At 51.2% G+C, this 18338-nt stretch overlaps 1 protein-coding gene across 8 annotated transcripts in view; it reads right to left on the reverse strand.

Annotated features, from left to right (window-relative positions):
- The window catches only part of NBDY (negative regulator of P-body association), a 65639-nt gene that overhangs the window by 17472 nt on the left and 29829 nt on the right, over positions 1–18338 (reverse strand). The window contains exon 3 of one of the 8 annotated variants that reach the window (XM_077888762.1): positions 14070–14150. The exons of the other annotated variants lie outside the window; for them this stretch is intronic. The gene's annotated coding sequence lies outside the window, so the exon portion shown is untranslated. The remainder of the gene's footprint in view (positions 1–14069; positions 14151–18338) is intronic. 8 annotated transcript variants of the gene reach the window in all.

Below are 18338 nucleotides of genomic sequence, written 5' to 3' on the forward strand. Positions count from 1 at the left end.
CATCCCATCTCCGCAAAGGCCCACCGCCCACCACCGCCCACCCCTGGGCACAAACCAGTGCCCGGGGTTCCATGGAGGGAGGCAGCTGGTGGCCCTCAGGGCCTCGTGACCCTCCGCAGGACCGCGTTCTGCAAGACCGGTCAACAGGTCCTGGACCCCTGTGGGACCTGGCTGCCCTCTGGCCCATTCTTTGGCCCACTGAACCATGAGGCTTCAGGAGAAGAGAGCTGGCTGCCAAGGGACAGGTGTGGTGCAGACAAGCCAGAGGCCAGGGGGAGCCTGAAGATTCAAAGTCCAAGAAAAATCCGTAAGCCTACTGGTGGGATCTCTTGAGGGTCATCTGTGTTCACCGTGAACCAGCAGGACGACGAACGGAGTCAGGAAACGCCTAGCTAAAAATCGGTAACACAAGAAACAACAGGTGCCGGCGAGGATGGGGAAGAAAAGGAACGCTGGCGCACCGCTGGTGGGAGCCCAAACTGGGAACAGAGCCACAGTGGAAAGCAGCGCGGAGGTTCCTCGAAAAGGTAAACTAGAACGACCCTGCCACACCCAGCAATCGCAGGACCGGATAATTACCCAAAGGATACAAGAACACTACTTCAAAGGACACACGCGTCCCTACGTTTACCGCAGAGTTATTTACAATAGCCAAGAAGAGGGGAGCACCCCAAGTGTCCATCGGACTGACGAGTGCATAAAGAAGATGTGGTACATACGTGTGCCGGGACGTGGACGTGGACGCGGACGCGCACACACACGCGAGAGGGCGGGCACACACACAGGAAGGAGTATCATTCAGCCATAAAAAGGGGATGAAATCTTCCCATTTCCAAGGACATGGATGGAGCCCGAGAGTAGAAGGCTAAGCAAACTGAGTCAGGCAGACAAACACAAATACCTTAGGATTTCACTCATGAGGGTAATTTAAGAAGAAAACAGAAAGCTGCGGGGGGGGGGGGGGGGGCGAGGGGGAAGAGATCCAGAGGCTCTGGACTCTTAATTAGAGAGAACTGATGGTTACCCAATGGGAGAAGGTGGGGGTGGTGTAACAGGTGAAGGGGGATTAGCCAGTGCACAGAGTCCAGATGAGCAGCAGGTGACCTAGGGAACTGCTGAATCAGTATATTGCACACCCGAAAGGAATGCAACGCGCCGCACGCACGTTAAACTAACTGGAGTCAAAGGAAAAACCTGAAGGAAACGAGAAAAAAAAAAAAAAAAAAAAAAAGGCCTAGTTACACTTGCAGGTTTGCCCCAAAGTGGTCAAGTTGGCCTGAGCCCAGCCAGAGTTGAGATGGGTGCTCTGTGGCTTGGATGAGGAGGGGGACGGTGAGCAGGAGAGCAGGAGAGGAGGAGAGGGGGCAGAGGCTAGAGGAGGCTGGAGAAGGGCAGGGGTGGTGGTGGTGGTGGTGGTTCTCCACCCAGTGTCTGGCAGCCAAAGAGGGAAGAGGAAGGCTCAGTGGGGGCAGGGAAAGGGGTGACTTGCCATCTCTGGAGCCACAGTGCCATCCAGCGGAAACTGTCTCTGAAAAGCCCAGGCAGCAGCAACCTGCCTTCCTCCAGGCACCCGGGTGGGTGGGGGCGGTGGGAGGGAACGTCAGCAGGGATGCCCTGGATTGTCTGGGCCCTGCCCAGGCCAGGGTCTCAGGCCCATCAGGCCTCAGAAGCCGCGAAGGAATTGTGCCTGCCAGTGGGACCCAGTGGGGAAGCAGGGTTCTCGGGACCCTGGGGATACAGCAGGCAGCCCCAAGGCCAAACAGCCGGGGTGGGCGGAGCTTCCCTGTCAGCCATTTTGGGGTGGGCCCAGGGGAAGCAACTCGCCACTGACCACAGGTCCAGGGGGGTATTTTCCTCTGGTGTCCTTCGTGGGGAGTGCCCTGCCTGGGGCCACGCGGGGATCAGGAGGCCCCTTTCCCTTTCCTCACCGGGAGCCGAGGCACTTTAGAGGTTCCGGGCCCGGCCAATGGCGCTTGGCAGTCCCAGGCAACCCCTGGGCTCAGCCATCTCAGGCTGCCCCTGGGGCTTCTGAATGACTTCCTCAGCTCCGGAGCCAGGGTCCAATCTGGGATCCAGCACACAGGTGAAGCGAAGGCCAGGAGCCAGGTGTCCAGGTGTCCAAGCACAGGGCCCACCGCTTCCCCTTCCCTCTCTGCCCAGTTCTCCCCCCACCCGCCCCAAGCCAGCTCCTCCTCAACTCCTGGGCTTTCCTCACCACTGGAGCCCAGGCGGCTCCGTTGGACAGAAACAATTTCCGCTTGATGGCAGTATGGCTCCACGTATGCCAACTTCAGTTCCGGACCCTGCCCCCTCCCCCCTTCATCCCAACCACCTCAGGTCTTGGTCCTCAGCCACATCTAAGGTTAAAAACAAACAAAACAACAACAGCAGCTACCACAACAACAACACTCTCGCGCTCTCTCCTCTCTCTCTCTCTCTCTCTCTCTCTCTCTCTCTCTCTCTCTCGCGCGCACACACACACACACACACACACACGCGCGCGCGCGCGCGCTGAGCGCGTGCACGCACGTGCAGAGGTACTCAGAAAGCAAAAGGACAAAGTAAAAACCAAAACGAGGCCCCCACAGCCAGTTCCCCTCAACACGCAAAACACGAAAAATCACAAGGCACTGGAGTACAGGGGACAAGAAAGCACAGCAACAACACCACCACCACGACACACTTACACACCCCATTACAGGGAAAGGAGAACGAGAGAGGGGAAAAAATATATGTATACGTAAAAATACACACGGAAATATATATATGTATATACATAAGTACATATGTGTGTACATGTATATAGACATATACACACACACCTGGCAAGGGGACTCCAGCTGAATACCAAATCACTAAGCAGGCCTAAATGACTGGGGACCAGGAGGCCTGACACCCTGCCGGGCCTTTCCCCTTCCCTTTATCCTACCCCATTTTTCTTGCCCCCTGCTCTCCGGTGAGGTAAGTGGCAAGGGACACATAAGCCCACCTCTGTGACTCTGACTCTGCGGGGATGGTTTACATCCATAGGACCTCCCCTGAACAAGCTTTCTCCCCCACTGTCCCCCACCCCACCCCTCCCGCGCTGGCTTGCGGGTCCCTTCGTGGCCTCCCCCCAAGGCCTGTAGCTACAGCCTGAGGTCACCACCGCCTTGCCAGGACCCGACAAAGCAGCCAGAAATGGCCCACCCGACCTGCAGCCACAGGGCCGCATCCAGGGGGCTCCCCAGAATGGGGAACCAAGCACTCACACAAGCACCGACCCTATGGCAGGCAGCCCAGCCCGTGCTCTCACACAGGGGCCTAGGCAAGGCCACCACCAAACCTCTCCGAGTCGCGGGGCCCCACACAGGGCCACCATTCCGCGGAGGACGGCCACCGACTCTCCTCCAATGTGGGAGTCCCCATCTATCTGGGTAAACAGGCCAGGCTCCAGGTTCACAGGCCTTGCTTGAGCAGGCCCGTCCACGGGTGACCAACTCACGCCACCCCCAAGGGCTTGGCTGCGTGTCCCGCTTGGAGAGCCCGCCGGGGAATGTGCGTGTCCGCGTCCCCGTGCCAGTGTGTGCGCGCGCGCGGCCTGTGTGTCAGTATGCTCAGCGTGCGCATGGCGCGTGCGGGATGGGCGTGCCCGTGTGGCCCCGTGTACCCGTGCGTGACGGGGGCCGCGGCGGGGCTGCTGCGAGCCTCGGGTGCTCGCCCACCTGCTTTTGCTAGGCCCGCCCCGGCACGTGGAAATGGACGACACGGCAGCCCCTTAGGCACACCCTGAAATCTCCATCGGCCCGGGTCACACCACTGGACTGAGAACAAGGGGAAGGAAGGAAGGCACAACTTGAAGAGGTTCCAACTCCTTCAAGTACTGACCTTAAGAGCTCCGATAAGGAGAAGAACTGCAAGGAACGAAAACAAAGCCACAAGATACCTTGCCCTGTCCTGAGTTCCCGATGCTGTTTCCTTGCAAAGGAACGTCTGGATCGCCTTTTTCAAGGATGAGCGCGGCCTCCACCACCGGTCCACGAAGGGGAACGGCTGCACCTCACCACGGCCTTCTGCTACACCGGTGCCTCTCCCATAACCCAAGGTCAGGGCTGGGAGGAGGATCCATGGACCAGGGACTTCTCCCCACGCCACCCACCCCCCACCCCCCCGCCCCCGCCAACCCACCCACCCTCCAAAACACACCCGAGCCCCGCCCACAGCCCCTGCCCCCCTCCACCCCTCTGGGCCCCTAGCACACCCATCCCCACCCATCACTCCCACCAAGCCCCACACCCTCACCCCCAACCCCACCACCGGGCTTAGTATAGAAAGTGAAAGGAAAAGAGAGAAGCGGAAGGTCACCACCATCCACCGTGCCACCGGCCAATGCTGTCCTAGATGCAGTCCAGGCGCGCCTCACTGTGGGGCTAACAGGCACAAGGAATGACAAGGAGACACAAGCTACAGGCGGCCCCGCCAAGGAAAAGGGCCCACCGCCCACCAGGCAGCCTCTTGCCAAAGGAGCCCTCCTGAGTGCCATCAAGGGTCCTGACCCGGAGGTCGCCCTGGAGGGCACAGAGAGGGCCAAAGGAGAGGCCCAACCACACCCTGAATATGGAGCGGGCACGCGCCATAGGGCCAAAAGAGCCAAAGAGCCCGGGGCATGCACCCAGGGCAAAGAGAGGGTCGGGTCGGAGGACACCCCGGGGAAACACTGGGGTGGGTTTAAAAAGCGGGAGGTCGGGGACCCGAGAGAGGAGAGGGATGAGTTACTTACTCTCTCCCACGGCAATAAAGGGATGGTCAAGGGATGGTCGTAAGGCGATGCCCCTTGCTCCCCCAATCCACGGGGCCCACGTTCGCTTCCATAGCACCAGTAAAGGTTAACGTGGGGACACGCGCAGAGGAAGAATGCCAGTAAAGACGCGAAAGTAAGGAGTCAAAAGCGGAGAGAGAGCAAAGGAGGAACCCTAGTGCAGGAGAAGAACGAAGGTGACCTCAAAAGGCACTGCGCCCCAGCTGGACCTGCGGAACCAGCCAGCCCTGGCTTCCTAGGGGAAGAGCCATCAGCCAAGGCAAAGTCTCAGCCACTTAGGCGAGGGGTTGAGCCCTGTCCAGAGAGAGGCCTGTTTTGCCATGCTCTAGGGCCCAACTCAGGAGTGGGAGGCCAAACAGAAAGGGGCAGGGAGGAAGGAAAGGGGAACAACAAGGAAGGGCGTCTGCCGGGCCCACTGAGCCTCCTTGCGCAGAGACTGGCTGTGTCGGGGCCGTCAGGGAGGGGGCCTGCCCAGACCGGTCTACCTGAATAAAGCTGTGTATGCACGTATGCCCGTCCGCCTGCCCGTGTGCCTGTTTGCACGTGCCTGTGAGTGTAGGGGCGGGGGGCGGGGGGGAGAGCGAGAGTGGGTGTGGGTGTGGGTAGAGGTGTGGAGGTATGTGCCCGAGTTCATGATAGTAAGCACAGGTGACTACAGGGAAAGGTGTGGAGGAGGAGGGCTGCATCCAGACAGATGTGAGGAACCAAAGATGACCCCAGACGCTGCAGAGCGGGGATTCTGTCACTTGTTTGTTGGTCCGGATCCCCGCCCTTCTTTCTCCCTGCTTTTTCTCCCAGGAAGTGCCAGAGGCGCCCTGCCCTTTAGTGTCTGGGAAAGATCCACCTTAGGTCCTGCTTGGCAGGAAGGTGGGGACCTTCCAAGGTGTTTGTTGCTCGTTTTCGCGTGTGTTTCCTTTTTCTCGCCAATTTCAAAGGTTGGCCTACTTCCTGGAACAGCTTGACTGGAATGGAAGAGTGTCCCAAACAGTGACTGCTCCTTTCTAAGGGTCCTTAAGATACTAACCACCCAGTGTTGGAATTCCCTGCCTTGCGGGTGTGGATTTTCCCTCCTCTGTGGAACTCCCATGGGCTCAGGCATCCAGGAAGGCTTTTCAAAAAGGCCAGGAAGGGAACCACTGGGGAAACCGTAAAAACCTTCAGGATCACGTTCTCCAGGCACTGGGTGGCATGGCTTATGAGGGTATGACCTTAAACAATCACACCGAGGTGACCACTGCTTTGCTTTGCATCCCAACCTGCTCTGGCTTAGAAGCCCTCATTCCCTGGTTTTGCAAGACTGACTGCCTGATAACCTGATGACCCAACCTACTCCACCCTCTACCGCCCCTCCCCCCCAACAGCTGGCACAGGCGCGCGCACACACACACACACACACACACACACACAAAACCAACCCCCGCCCCGCCCCCCCCCCCCCCCCCCATCCCAGGGGCCCATCTCATTCCTTTTCCAGGGCCAATACCGGGCCGGCATCAATCCCGGTTTAGGTTGAGGAACAGAGAGAGCTATATACACCGAACCAAGCCCCCAGACATGCCCCCCCTTTCTGCCACAAGCCCCTCGAAAACGGAAGGGCCCCCAACCCCAGCTCCATGGACCTCCTAACCCCCACCCCCTGCCCAAGGGCAAAAATTCGCGGGGGCCCTTGGACGAAAACCCAGCAAGTCTTATGGTGGAGCTCCCTGTGCAGAATTGAAACCAGGGATCCTGGCCGCCAAAGGCAACGGGGGTGGGGTGGGGGTGGGGGTGGGGGAGTGGGGCGAGGCGCTCAGAGAGACCCCCGACTGGAACTTGTGAACAGAGGCATTTGGGGAAGGACACACTGCTGCGCTCCATCAGAGATGCCAAGTGGCCTTCCGGGAGACCCACCTCTGTAACCCATCCCATCTCCGCAAAGGCCCACCGCCCACCACCGCCCACCCCTGGGCACAAACCAGTGCCCGGGGTTCCATGGAGGGAGGCAGCTGGTGGCCCTCAGGGCCTCGTGACCCTCCGCAGGACCGCGTTCTGCAAGACCGGTCAACAGGTCCTGGACCCCTGTGGGACCTGGCTGCCCTCTGGCCCATTCTTTGGCCCACTGAACCATGAGGCTTCAGGAGAAGAGAGCTGGCTGCCAAGGGACAGGTGTGGTGCAGACAAGCCAGAGGCCAGGGGGAGCCTGAAGATTCAAAGTCCAAGAAAAATCCGTAAGCCTACTGGTGGGATCTCTTGAGGGTCATCTGTGTTCACCGTGAACCAGCAGGACGACGAACGGAGTCAGGAAACGCCTAGCTAAAAATCGGTAACACAAGAAACAACAGGTGCCGGCGAGGATGGGGAAGAAAAGGAACGCTGGCGCACCGCTGGTGGGAGCCCAAACTGGGAACAGAGCCACAGTGGAAAGCAGCGCGGAGGTTCCTCGAAAAGGTAAACTAGAACGACCCTGCCACACCCAGCAATCGCAGGACCGGATAATTACCCAAAGGATACAAGAACACTACTTCAAAGGACACACGCGCCCCTACGTTTACCGCAGAGTTATTTACAATAGCCAAGAAGAGGGGAGCACCCCAAGTGTCCATCGGACTGACGAGTGCATAAAGAAGATGTGGTACATACGTGTGCCGGGACGTGGACGTGGACGCGGACGCGCACACACACGCGAGAGGGCGGGCACACACACAGGAAGGAGTATCATTCAGCCATAAAAAGGGGATGAAATCTTCCCATTTCCAAGGACATGGATGGAGCCCGAGAGTAGAAGGCTAAGCAAACTGAGTCAGGCAGACAAACACAAATACCTTAGGATTTCACTCATGAGGGTAATTTAAGAAGAAAACAGAAAGCTGCGGGGGGGGGGGGGGGGGGCGAGGGGGAAGAGATCCAGAGGCTCTGGACTCTTAATTAGAGAGAACTGATGGTTACCCAATGGGAGAAGGTGGGGGTGGTGTAACAGGTGAAGGGGGATTAGCCAGTGCACAGAGTCCAGATGAGCAGCAGGTGACCTAGGGAACTGCTGAATCAGTATATTGCACACCCGAAAGGAATGCAACGCGCCGCACGCACGTTAAACTAACTGGAGTCAAAGGAAAAACCTGAAGGAAACGAGAAAAAAAAAAAAAAAAAAAAAAAGGCCTAGTTACACTTGCAGGTTTGCCCCAAAGTGGTCAAGTTGGCCTGAGCCCAGCCAGAGTTGAGATGGGTGCTCTGTGGCTTGGATGAGGAGGGGGACGGTGAGCAGGAGAGCAGGAGAGGAGGAGAGGGGGCAGAGGCTAGAGGAGGCTGGAGAAGGGCAGGGGTGGTGGTGGTGGTGGTGGTTCTCCACCCAGTGTCTGGCAGCCAAAGAGGGAAGAGGAAGGCTCAGTGGGGGCAGGGAAAGGGGTGACTTGCCATCTCTGGAGCCACAGTGCCATCCAGCGGAAACTGTCTCTGAAAAGCCCAGGCAGCAGCAACCTGCCTTCCTCCAGGCACCCGGGTGGGTGGGGGCGGTGGGAGGGAACGTCAGCAGGGATGCCCTGGATTGTCTGGGCCCTGCCCAGGCCAGGGTCTCAGGCCCATCAGGCCTCAGAAGCCGCGAAGGAATTGTGCCTGCCAGTGGGACCCAGTGGGGAAGCAGGGTTCTCGGGACCCTGGGGATACAGCAGGCAGCCCCAAGGCCAAACAGCCGGGGTGGGCGGAGCTTCCCTGTCAGCCATTTTGGGGTGGGCCCAGGGGAAGCAACTCGCCACTGACCACAGGTCCAGGGGGGTATTTTCCTCTGGTGTCCTTCGTGGGGAGTGCCCTGCCTGGGGCCACGCGGGGATCAGGAGGCCCCTTTCCCTTTCCTCACCGGGAGCCGAGGCACTTTAGAGGTTCCGGGCCCGGCCAATGGCGCTTGGCAGTCCCAGGCAACCCCTGGGCTCAGCCATCTCAGGCTGCCCCTGGGGCTTCTGAATGACTTCCTCAGCTCCGGAGCCAGGGTCCAATCTGGGATCCAGCACACAGGTGAAGCGAAGGCCAGGAGCCAGGTGTCCAGGTGTCCAAGCACAGGGCCCACCGCTTCCCCTTCCCTCTCTGCCCAGTTCTCCCCCCACCCGCCCCAAGCCAGCTCCTCCTCAACTCCTGGGCTTTCCTCACCACTGGAGCCCAGGCGGCTCCGTTGGACAGAAACAATTTCCGCTTGATGGCAGTATGGCTCCACGTATGCCAACTTCAGTTCCGGACCCTGCCCCCTCCCCCCTTCATCCCAACCACCTCAGGTCTTGGTCCTCAGCCACATCTAAGGTTAAAAACAAACAAAACAACAACAGCAGCTACCACAACAACAACACTCTCGCGCTCTCTCCTCTCTCTCTCTCTCTCTCTCTCTCTCTCTCTCTCTCTCTCTCGCGCGCGCGCGCGCACACACACACACACACACGCGCGCGCGCGCGCGCGCGCGCTGAGCGCGTGCACGCACGTGCAGAGGTACTCAGAAAGCAAAAGGACAAAGTAAAAACCAAAACGAGGCCCCCACAGCCAGTTCCCCTCAACACGCAAAACACGAAAAATCACAAGGCACTGGAGTACAGGGGACAAGAAAGCACAGCAACAACACCACCACCACGACACACTTACACACCCCATTACAGGGAAAGGAGAACGAGAGAGGGGAAAAAATATATGTATACGTAAAAATACACACGGAAATATATATATGTATATACATAAGTACATATGTGTGTACATGTATATAGACATATACACACACACCTGGCAAGGGGACTCCAGCTGAATACCAAATCACTAAGCAGGCCTAAATGACTGGGGACCAGGAGGCCTGACACCCTGCCGGGCCTTTCCCCTTCCCTTTATCCTACCCCATTTTTCTTGCCCCCTGCTCTCCGGTGAGGTAAGTGGCAAGGGACACATAAGCCCACCTCTGTGACTCTGACTCTGCGGGGATGGTTTACATCCATAGGACCTCCCCTGAACAAGCTTTCTCCCCCACTGTCCCCCACCCCACCCCTCCCGCGCTGGCTTGCGGGTCCCTTCGTGGCCTCCCCCCAAGGCCTGTAGCTACAGCCTGAGGTCACCACCGCCTTGCCAGGACCCGACAAAGCAGCCAGAAATGGCCCACCCGACCTGCAGCCACAGGGCCGCATCCAGGGGGCTCCCCAGAATGGGGAACCAAGCACTCACACAAGCACCGACCCTATGGCAGGCAGCCCAGCCCGTGCTCTCACACAGGGGCCTAGGCAAGGCCACCACCAAACCTCTCCGAGTCGCGGGGCCCCACACAGGGCCACCATTCCGCGGAGGACGGCCACCGACTCTCCTCCAATGTGGGAGTCCCCATCTATCTGGGTAAACAGGCCAGGCTCCAGGTTCACAGGCCTTGCTTGAGCAGGCCCGTCCACGGGTGACCAACTCACGCCACCCCCAAGGGCTTGGCTGCGTGTCCCGCTTGGAGAGCCCGCCGGGGAATGTGCGTGTCCGCGTCCCCGTGCCAGTGTGTGCGCGCGCGCGGCCTGTGTGTCAGTATGCTCAGCGTGCGCATGGCGCGTGCGGGATGGGCGTGCCCGTGTGGCCCCGTGTACCCGTGCGTGACGGGGGCCGCGGCGGGGCTGCTGCGAGCCTCGGGTGCTCGCCCACCTGCTTTTGCTAGGCCCGCCCCGGCACGTGGAAATGGACGACACGGCAGCCCCTTAGGCACACCCTGAAATCTCCATCGGCCCGGGTCACACCACTGGACTGAGAACAAGGGGAAGGAAGGAAGGCACAACTTGAAGAGGTTCCAACTCCTTCAAGTACTGACCTTAAGAGCTCCGATAAGGAGAAGAACTGCAAGGAACGAAAACAAAGCCACAAGATACCTTGCCCTGTCCTGAGTTCCCGATGCTGTTTCCTTGCAAAGGAACGTCTGGATCGCCTTTTTCAAGGATGAGCGCGGCCTCCACCACCGGTCCACGAAGGGGAACGGCTGCACCTCACCACGGCCTTCTGCTACACCGGTGCCTCTCCCATAACCCAAGGTCAGGGCTGGGAGGAGGATCCATGGACCAGGGACTTCTCCCCACGCCACCCACCCCCCACCCCCCCGCCCCCGCCAACCCACCCACCCTCCAAAACACACCCGAGCCCCGCCCACAGCCCCTGCCCCCCTCCACCCCTCTGGGCCCCTAGCACACCCATCCCCACCCATCACTCCCACCAAGCCCCACACCCTCACCCCCAACCCCACCACCGGGCTTAGTATAGAAAGTGAAAGGAAAAGAGAGAAGCGGAAGGTCACCACCATCCACCGTGCCACCGGCCAATGCTGTCCTAGATGCAGTCCAGGCGCGCCTCACTGTGGGGCTAACAGGCACAAGGAATGACAAGGAGACACAAGCTACAGGCGGCCCCGCCAAGGAAAAGGGCCCACCGCCCACCAGGCAGCCTCTTGCCAAAGGAGCCCTCCTGAGTGCCATCAAGGGTCCTGACCCGGAGGTCGCCCTGGAGGGCACAGAGAGGGCCAAAGGAGAGGCCCAACCACACCCTGAATATGGAGCGGGCACGCGCCATAGGGCCAAAAGAGCCAAAGAGCCCGGGGCATGCACCCAGGGCAAAGAGAGGGTCGGGTCGGAGGACACCCCGGGGAAACACTGGGGTGGGTTTAAAAAGCGGGAGGTCGGGGACCCGAGAGAGGAGAGGGATGAGTTACTTACTCTCTCCCACGGCAATAAAGGGATGGTCAAGGGATGGTCGTAAGGCGATGCCCCTTGCTCCCCCAATCCACGGGGCCCACGTTCGCTTCCATAGCACCAGTAAAGGTTAACGTGGGGACACGCGCAGAGGAAGAATGCCAGTAAAGACGCGAAAGTAAGGAGTCAAAAGCGGAGAGAGAGCAAAGGAGGAACCCTAGTGCAGGAGAAGAACGAAGGTGACCTCAAAAGGCACTGCGCCCCAGCTGGACCTGCGGAACCAGCCAGCCCTGGCTTCCTAGGGGAAGAGCCATCAGCCAAGGCAAAGTCTCAGCCACTTAGGCGAGGGGTTGAGCCCTGTCCAGAGAGAGGCCTGTTTTGCCATGCTCTAGGGCCCAACTCAGGAGTGGGAGGCCAAACAGAAAGGGGCAGGGAGGAAGGAAAGGGGAACAACAAGGAAGGGCGTCTGCCGGGCCCACTGAGCCTCCTTGCGCAGAGACTGGCTGTGTCGGGGCCGTCAGGGAGGGGGCCTGCCCAGACCGGTCTACCTGAATAAAGCTGTGTATGCACGTATGCCCGTCCGCCTGCCCGTGTGCCTGTTTGCACGTGCCTGTGAGTGTAGGGGCGGGGGGCGGGGGGGGGAGAGCGAGAGTGGGTGTGGGTGTGGGTAGAGGTGTGGAGGTATGTGCCCGAGTTCATGATAGTAAGCACAGGTGACTACAGGGAAAGGTGTGGAGGAGGAGGGCTGCATCCAGACAGATGTGAGGAACCAAAGATGACCCCAGACGCTGCAGAGCGGGGATTCTGTCACTTGTTTGTTGGTCCGGATCCCCGCCCTTCTTTCTCCCTGCTTTTTCTCCCAGACTCTAAAATACACTCCTTTTTATAATGTCTTACATATGTCATAGAGAATGATTGTTTCTTCATCAGAGTTTGCTGAGAATATACTTCGTTTGGTTCGTTATTGTATCTCATGGGGAGTATATATCTTTTTTCTTTTTTGCCAGAATTTTTATAGAAATTGTATTTTTCTGGGATATGAATACTTCTGTTTCTACGGACGTTTTCAATGTGCTTTGGATATTTTAAAATTTTATCAAGTTTTCTATTTTGCATAGAGTTCATTCGTTTCAGTGTTCCGAATTTTATGTTTTGTAATGATTAATTTTGTTGTTTTGACAGTTTTTATTTATTAATTCATGATATGCACAGAGAGATTTGGAGAAACATAGGCAGAGGTATAAGTATGGTCCTCGTCGGGAACCCATGTCAGACTTGATCCGGGACTCAAATCGGGGACTCTGGGACCACACCCTGAGTATAAAGGTAGATGCTCAACTCCTGAGCCATGCAGGTGTCCCCTGGCTGTTGTTTTAAACACATTTGTGTCTTTTCCCTATTGAGTGTTAGGTTTAGAGTAATCTTAGTCTTTGTAACTTTGTTTCTGTTCTTCATCCCATCTTTTCTCTTGCTTTCCATAGAAAGTCTCAAAAACATTTGATAAATTATCATTGCTTTTTGTCATAACATTAAAATAGAACTACCATGTTATAAAGCAATCTGAATACATAGGAAATCTGCATTTTAAAGATATATGTGTATTCCCAATTTTTTGTTGTATTTTCATAGTAGCCAAGTTGTGCAAAAATTTTCACGTGAGTGGACAAATAGAAGAAATAATTATGTTATATTCATATAAGACAATGTTTAAAATATTCTGAAAGATAATATATCACCCTGAATAAAAGGAGTGTAGAGCATAAAATTTCTATTGAAATATATTGCATACTGAAAGAGAAATACTGCAAAATTCATTTATATGTGTAATCTCAGCAAGTCATACTTACAGGATGAGCATAGAATATTGATTTTTAGATGTTTGCAATATGGGAAATGACAAGGTTTTCTTCACTCGCTCCCAATTTTTTAAATATGTTGTATAAATCCTAGAGATCTAATATAGCATACTGTGATTCTAGTTACCAATTCTGCAATAATTAATTATATGTCAATTTACATACTATTTTAGTATCTTACTAAAAGTTCATATAATTGCTCTCACTAAAATAACAAAGAAAATATGTAACTGTGAAGGAACGATTTTGTTAATCTGTATGTTTGTAGTGTTTATTTCAAATGTATCCAAATGTCACACTGTAAATTCTCAATATGTAATTTTTTTTCCAAATAATGAAAAAGTTTGGAAAAATAAAAATGAATGAAATGTGAATTCAATGGATCTCACATGAACACCTAAGGCTAATGTCAAGAATTTTTAGCAAATTATATCCTAAATTTCATTATATTCTTATACTACCCATGTGTGGGAACACCATTCCTATCAAATATTGCTATCATATACATTCAAAATAACAGTCAGTGGGTGACGGGCACTGAGAGGAGCACTTGACGGGATGAGCACTGGGTGTTATATGTTGGCAAATCGAACTCTGATAAAAAAATATACAAAATAAAATAAGTCAATTTAATAAGAGGTACTCAATTTTCTATTAAATCATTTTTACTTCCCTAGCACTTGCTCTTGTCTAAAGGCATTCTAGATACTTTTATTTTTAAAATAGTAAATATTAGAAATAGAAAATCTATATTTTCCCTTTTCTGTTTACCTGTTGTTTTCCTTCGTTCAACCGATTAATGTATTGTTGGTTTCCTTCTCACTATGAGGGTTTTTGTGACATATTTTGACACTTAAAAAAAAAAGACAACAGAAATTTGTTTCTCACAGTTATGGAGGTTAGAAGTGTAAAATTCAGGTGCTGGCATGTCTGAGTTCTTCTGAGGCCTTAATCCTTAGCTTGCAGATGGCTGAATGGGTAATTTCCTATGTCTTCAGGTGGCCTTTTTCTGTGCATACACACTCATTTTCTCTTCTTTTCCAAATTTTCACATTTTAAAAACTTTTGTTTATTTTCCTTTATGAAAATATAGCTTACATACATCATATTAACTTCAGGTGCAAAACATTGTTATTCAATGATTTTATACATTACATAATGCTAACCACAACAAGTGTAGTTACCATCTATCAACAAGAAATGTTATTATATTAGTGACTATAGTTACTATTACTATGCTGTGGTTTTTTTATTCCTGTGACTTATTTATAACTGCAAGTTGGGACCTACATCTTTTGCGTTCATCCACCAATCCCGTTTGGAACCTCCAGTTCTCTGTATTTATGTGTCCATATCTACTTTTGGTTGTTTTTACATTCCACATATAAGCAGAATTATATGTAATTTGTCTGACTTACTGTATTGTCCATAATACTCTTTATGTTCATCCATGTTTTTGCTAATGCCATTCTTTTTATCGCTAAGTTAATATTCCATTGTGTGTGTGATATATATATATATATATCCCCCCTCTATACATTCATCTCTTGGTTATGTAGCACAGGCAGCTAACATAACTTGGCCATCAAACATGACATTGTGATAAACATAGGAATGCATATATTTTTTCAAATTAGTATTATTGTTTTATTTGAACCAACAACCAATACTGAAATTACTGTATCATATGGTATTTCTATTTTTAATTATTATATATATTATATATATATGTATTTTATTGAGGTTTGATTTGCCAACATATAGTATAACACCCATTCTTTAAAGAATCTTCCATACTGTTTTCCATAGTGGTTAGTTTAATTTACATTCAAACAACAATGCAGGAGGATTCCCCTTTCTCCATGTCCTTACAAACACTAATTATTTCTTTTTGATTCTAGTTTTTCTGACAGTTGTGAATTGATCTCTCATCTTGGCTTTGATATGCAATTCCCTGATGATTTGTGATGTTGAGCAACTTTTCATATGACTGTTGGCAATCTGTATGTCTTCTTTAGAGAAATGTCTACTCAAATCCTTTACCATTTTCTAAAAATCTGGTTGTTTTTTAGTGTCAAGTTATAGAAGTTCATTATATATTTTGGATATTAATCTCTTATCAAATATTATCACTTGCAAATATCTTCTGCCATTCAGTAGGTTCTCTGTTTTGTTCATGAAACTTTGTTCAAAGTTTCTTTGCTATGCAAAAGTTTCTTATTTTGATGTAGTACCAATAATTTATATTTGCTTTTGTTTCCCTTGCCAGAGGAGACACATCAATAAATATTTTGCTAAGGCTGATGTCAAACAGATTACTGCCTCTGTTTTCTTTGAAGATATTTATGGTTTCAGCTCTCACATATTGGTCTTTAATCCATTTTGTTTATTTTTGTATATGGCATAATAAAGTGATCCAGTTTAATTACCATGCATACAGCTGTCCAGGTTTCCCAATAGCATTTGTTGTAGAGACTGTTATTTCCCCACTGTATATTTATAACACTATGACATAGATTAAATTACTATATATGAGTGATTTTATTTCTGGATCCCCTATTCTTTTTTTTTAAGGATTTTATTTATTTATTTGAGAGAGAGAGAGCACACACACACACAAACAGGAGGGAGGGGCAGAGGGAGAGGGAGAAGCAGACTCCTCACTGAGCAGGGAGCCCAACACAGGGCTCCATCTCAGGATCCTGAAATCATGACCTGAGCCAAAGGCAGATACTTAACCAACTGAGCCACCTAGGCGCCACTCCCTATGCTTTTCAATTGATCTATGTCTCTTCTTATGCCAGTACCATACTATTTTGATTACAATAGTGTTTTACTGTATCTTGAAATCTGGGGTTGTGATACTACCTGCATTTTTCTTTTTTTAAAGATTTATTTATTTATCTATCTATTTATTTATTTATTTATGATAGACATAGAGAGAGACACACACACACAGAGACACAGGAGGAGAGAGAGAAGCAGGCTCCATGCCAGGAGCCCGACGTGGGACTCGATCCCAAGACTCCAGGATCGTGCCTGGGCCAAAGGCAGGCGCTAAACCACTGAGCCACCCAGGGATCCCCACTACCAGCATAGGGATCCCACTACCAGCATTTTTCATCTTCAATTTTGTTTTGGCTATTCAAGGTCTTTTGTGGTTCCACGCAAATTTTAGTATTATTTGTTCTTGATCTGTGAAAAATGATAATGTTATATTTTATTGAAATTCTAAACTACTTTTTAAAAAAGATTTATTTATTCATGAGAGAGAGAGAGAGAGAGAGAGAGAGGCAGAGACACAGGCAGAGGGAAAAGCAGGCTCCCCATTGGGAGCCCAATGCGGGACTCAATCCTGGATCCCAGGATCACAACCTGAGCCGAAGGCAGGCTCCCAACCGCTGAGCAACCCAGGTGTCCCATAAACTACTTTAAATAGTATAAACATTTTAACAATTTTAATTCTTCCAACCCATGAACATTGGGTTTTTGTTGTCTTCAAATTTTTTCATCAGTTATCTTAGTTTTTAAGAGTATAGGTTTTTTATTTCCATGGTTAAATTTATTCTTAGGAGTATTATTCTTTTCGTTACAACTGTAAATGGAGGGCAGCCTGGGTGGCTCAGTGGTTTAGCGCTGCCTTCGGCCCAGGGCATGATCCTGGAGACCCGGGATTGAGTCCCACGTTGCGCTCCCTGCATGATGGCGCCTGCTTCCCCCTCTGCCTGTGTCTCTGCCTCTCTCTCTCTCCATGTCTCTCATGAATAAATAAATAAAATCTTAAAAAAAAACAACTGTAAATTGAATTATTTTCTTAATTTGTCTGTGAGTTCATTATTAGTGTCTAAAACCACAATAGAGGCACCTGGGTGGCTCAGTCAGTTAAACATCTGACTCTTGATTTCAGCTCAGATCATGGTCTCAGAATCATGGGATTGACTGGGCCCCATGTAGGGCTCCACCCTCTGTAGGGAGTCTGATTGAGGACCCTCTCCCTCTCTCCGATCTGCCCCTCTCTCTAATAAATAAATAAATCTTTGAAAATACAATAAATTTCTGTATATTAACTTTATATTTTGCAAATTCACTGAACTTATTTGTAGGTTTTAATACGTTTTTGGTGAAGTCTTTAAGGTTTTCATTATATAGTATCAAATCTGCAAATTAGGAGAGTTTGATTTCTTACCAAATTTGATGCCTTTTATTTCTTATTTTTTGTCACTTTATTTTTTATTATTTTAATTTCGATGTAGTCCCAAGAGCTTATTTCCTTTTTTCCCATTGCCTCAGGAGACACATACAAAAGGGTGCTGCTGTGACAAATGTCAGAGAAACTACTGCGCCCTCTTGTAGGATTGTTATGGTTTCAGGTCTCCTATTAGGTCCTCAATCCATTTTTGAGTTCATTTTGGGTTATGGCATAAGAGGGTGGCTCAGTTTATTCTGCATGTAGCTATCTAGTATTCCCAACACCATTTGTTAAGGAGACTATCTTCTTTCCATTGCATATTCTTGCCTCCATTATTGAGTTTTTTTTTAAGATTTTATTTATTCATAGAGACAGAGGGAAAGAGGGGCAGAGACACAGGCAGAGGGAGAAGCAGGCTCCATACAGGAAGCCTGATGTGGGACTCGATCCGGGATCTCCAGGATCACACCTGGCTGCAGGCGGTGCTAAACTGCTGCGCCACCAGGGCTGCCCTCCATTATTGAATTTTAATCAACCATGTAATTGTGGGTTTATTTCTCGGCTTTCTATTCTGTTCCATGGATCTGTCTCAATTTTTATGCCACTACCATATCTTACTACTTTGTAATATAACTTGGAATCTGGAATTGTGATACCTCTATAGTTTTTTTCTTTTTCAAGACTGCTTTCACTATTCCAGTTCTTTTCTGGTTCCATACAAATTTTAGGATTGTCTGTTCTACTTCTGTGAAAAACACTGCTGGTATTTTGATAGGGAGTTCATTAAACGTGTAAATAGCTTTGGGTAGTATAGACATTTTAACAATATTTGTTCTTCCAATCCATAAATA

The sequence above is a fragment of the Canis aureus genome, chromosome X (assembly GCF_053574225.1).
Source record: "Canis aureus isolate CA01 chromosome X, VMU_Caureus_v.1.0, whole genome shotgun sequence".
NCBI lineage: Eukaryota > Metazoa > Chordata > Mammalia > Carnivora > Canidae > Canis > Canis aureus.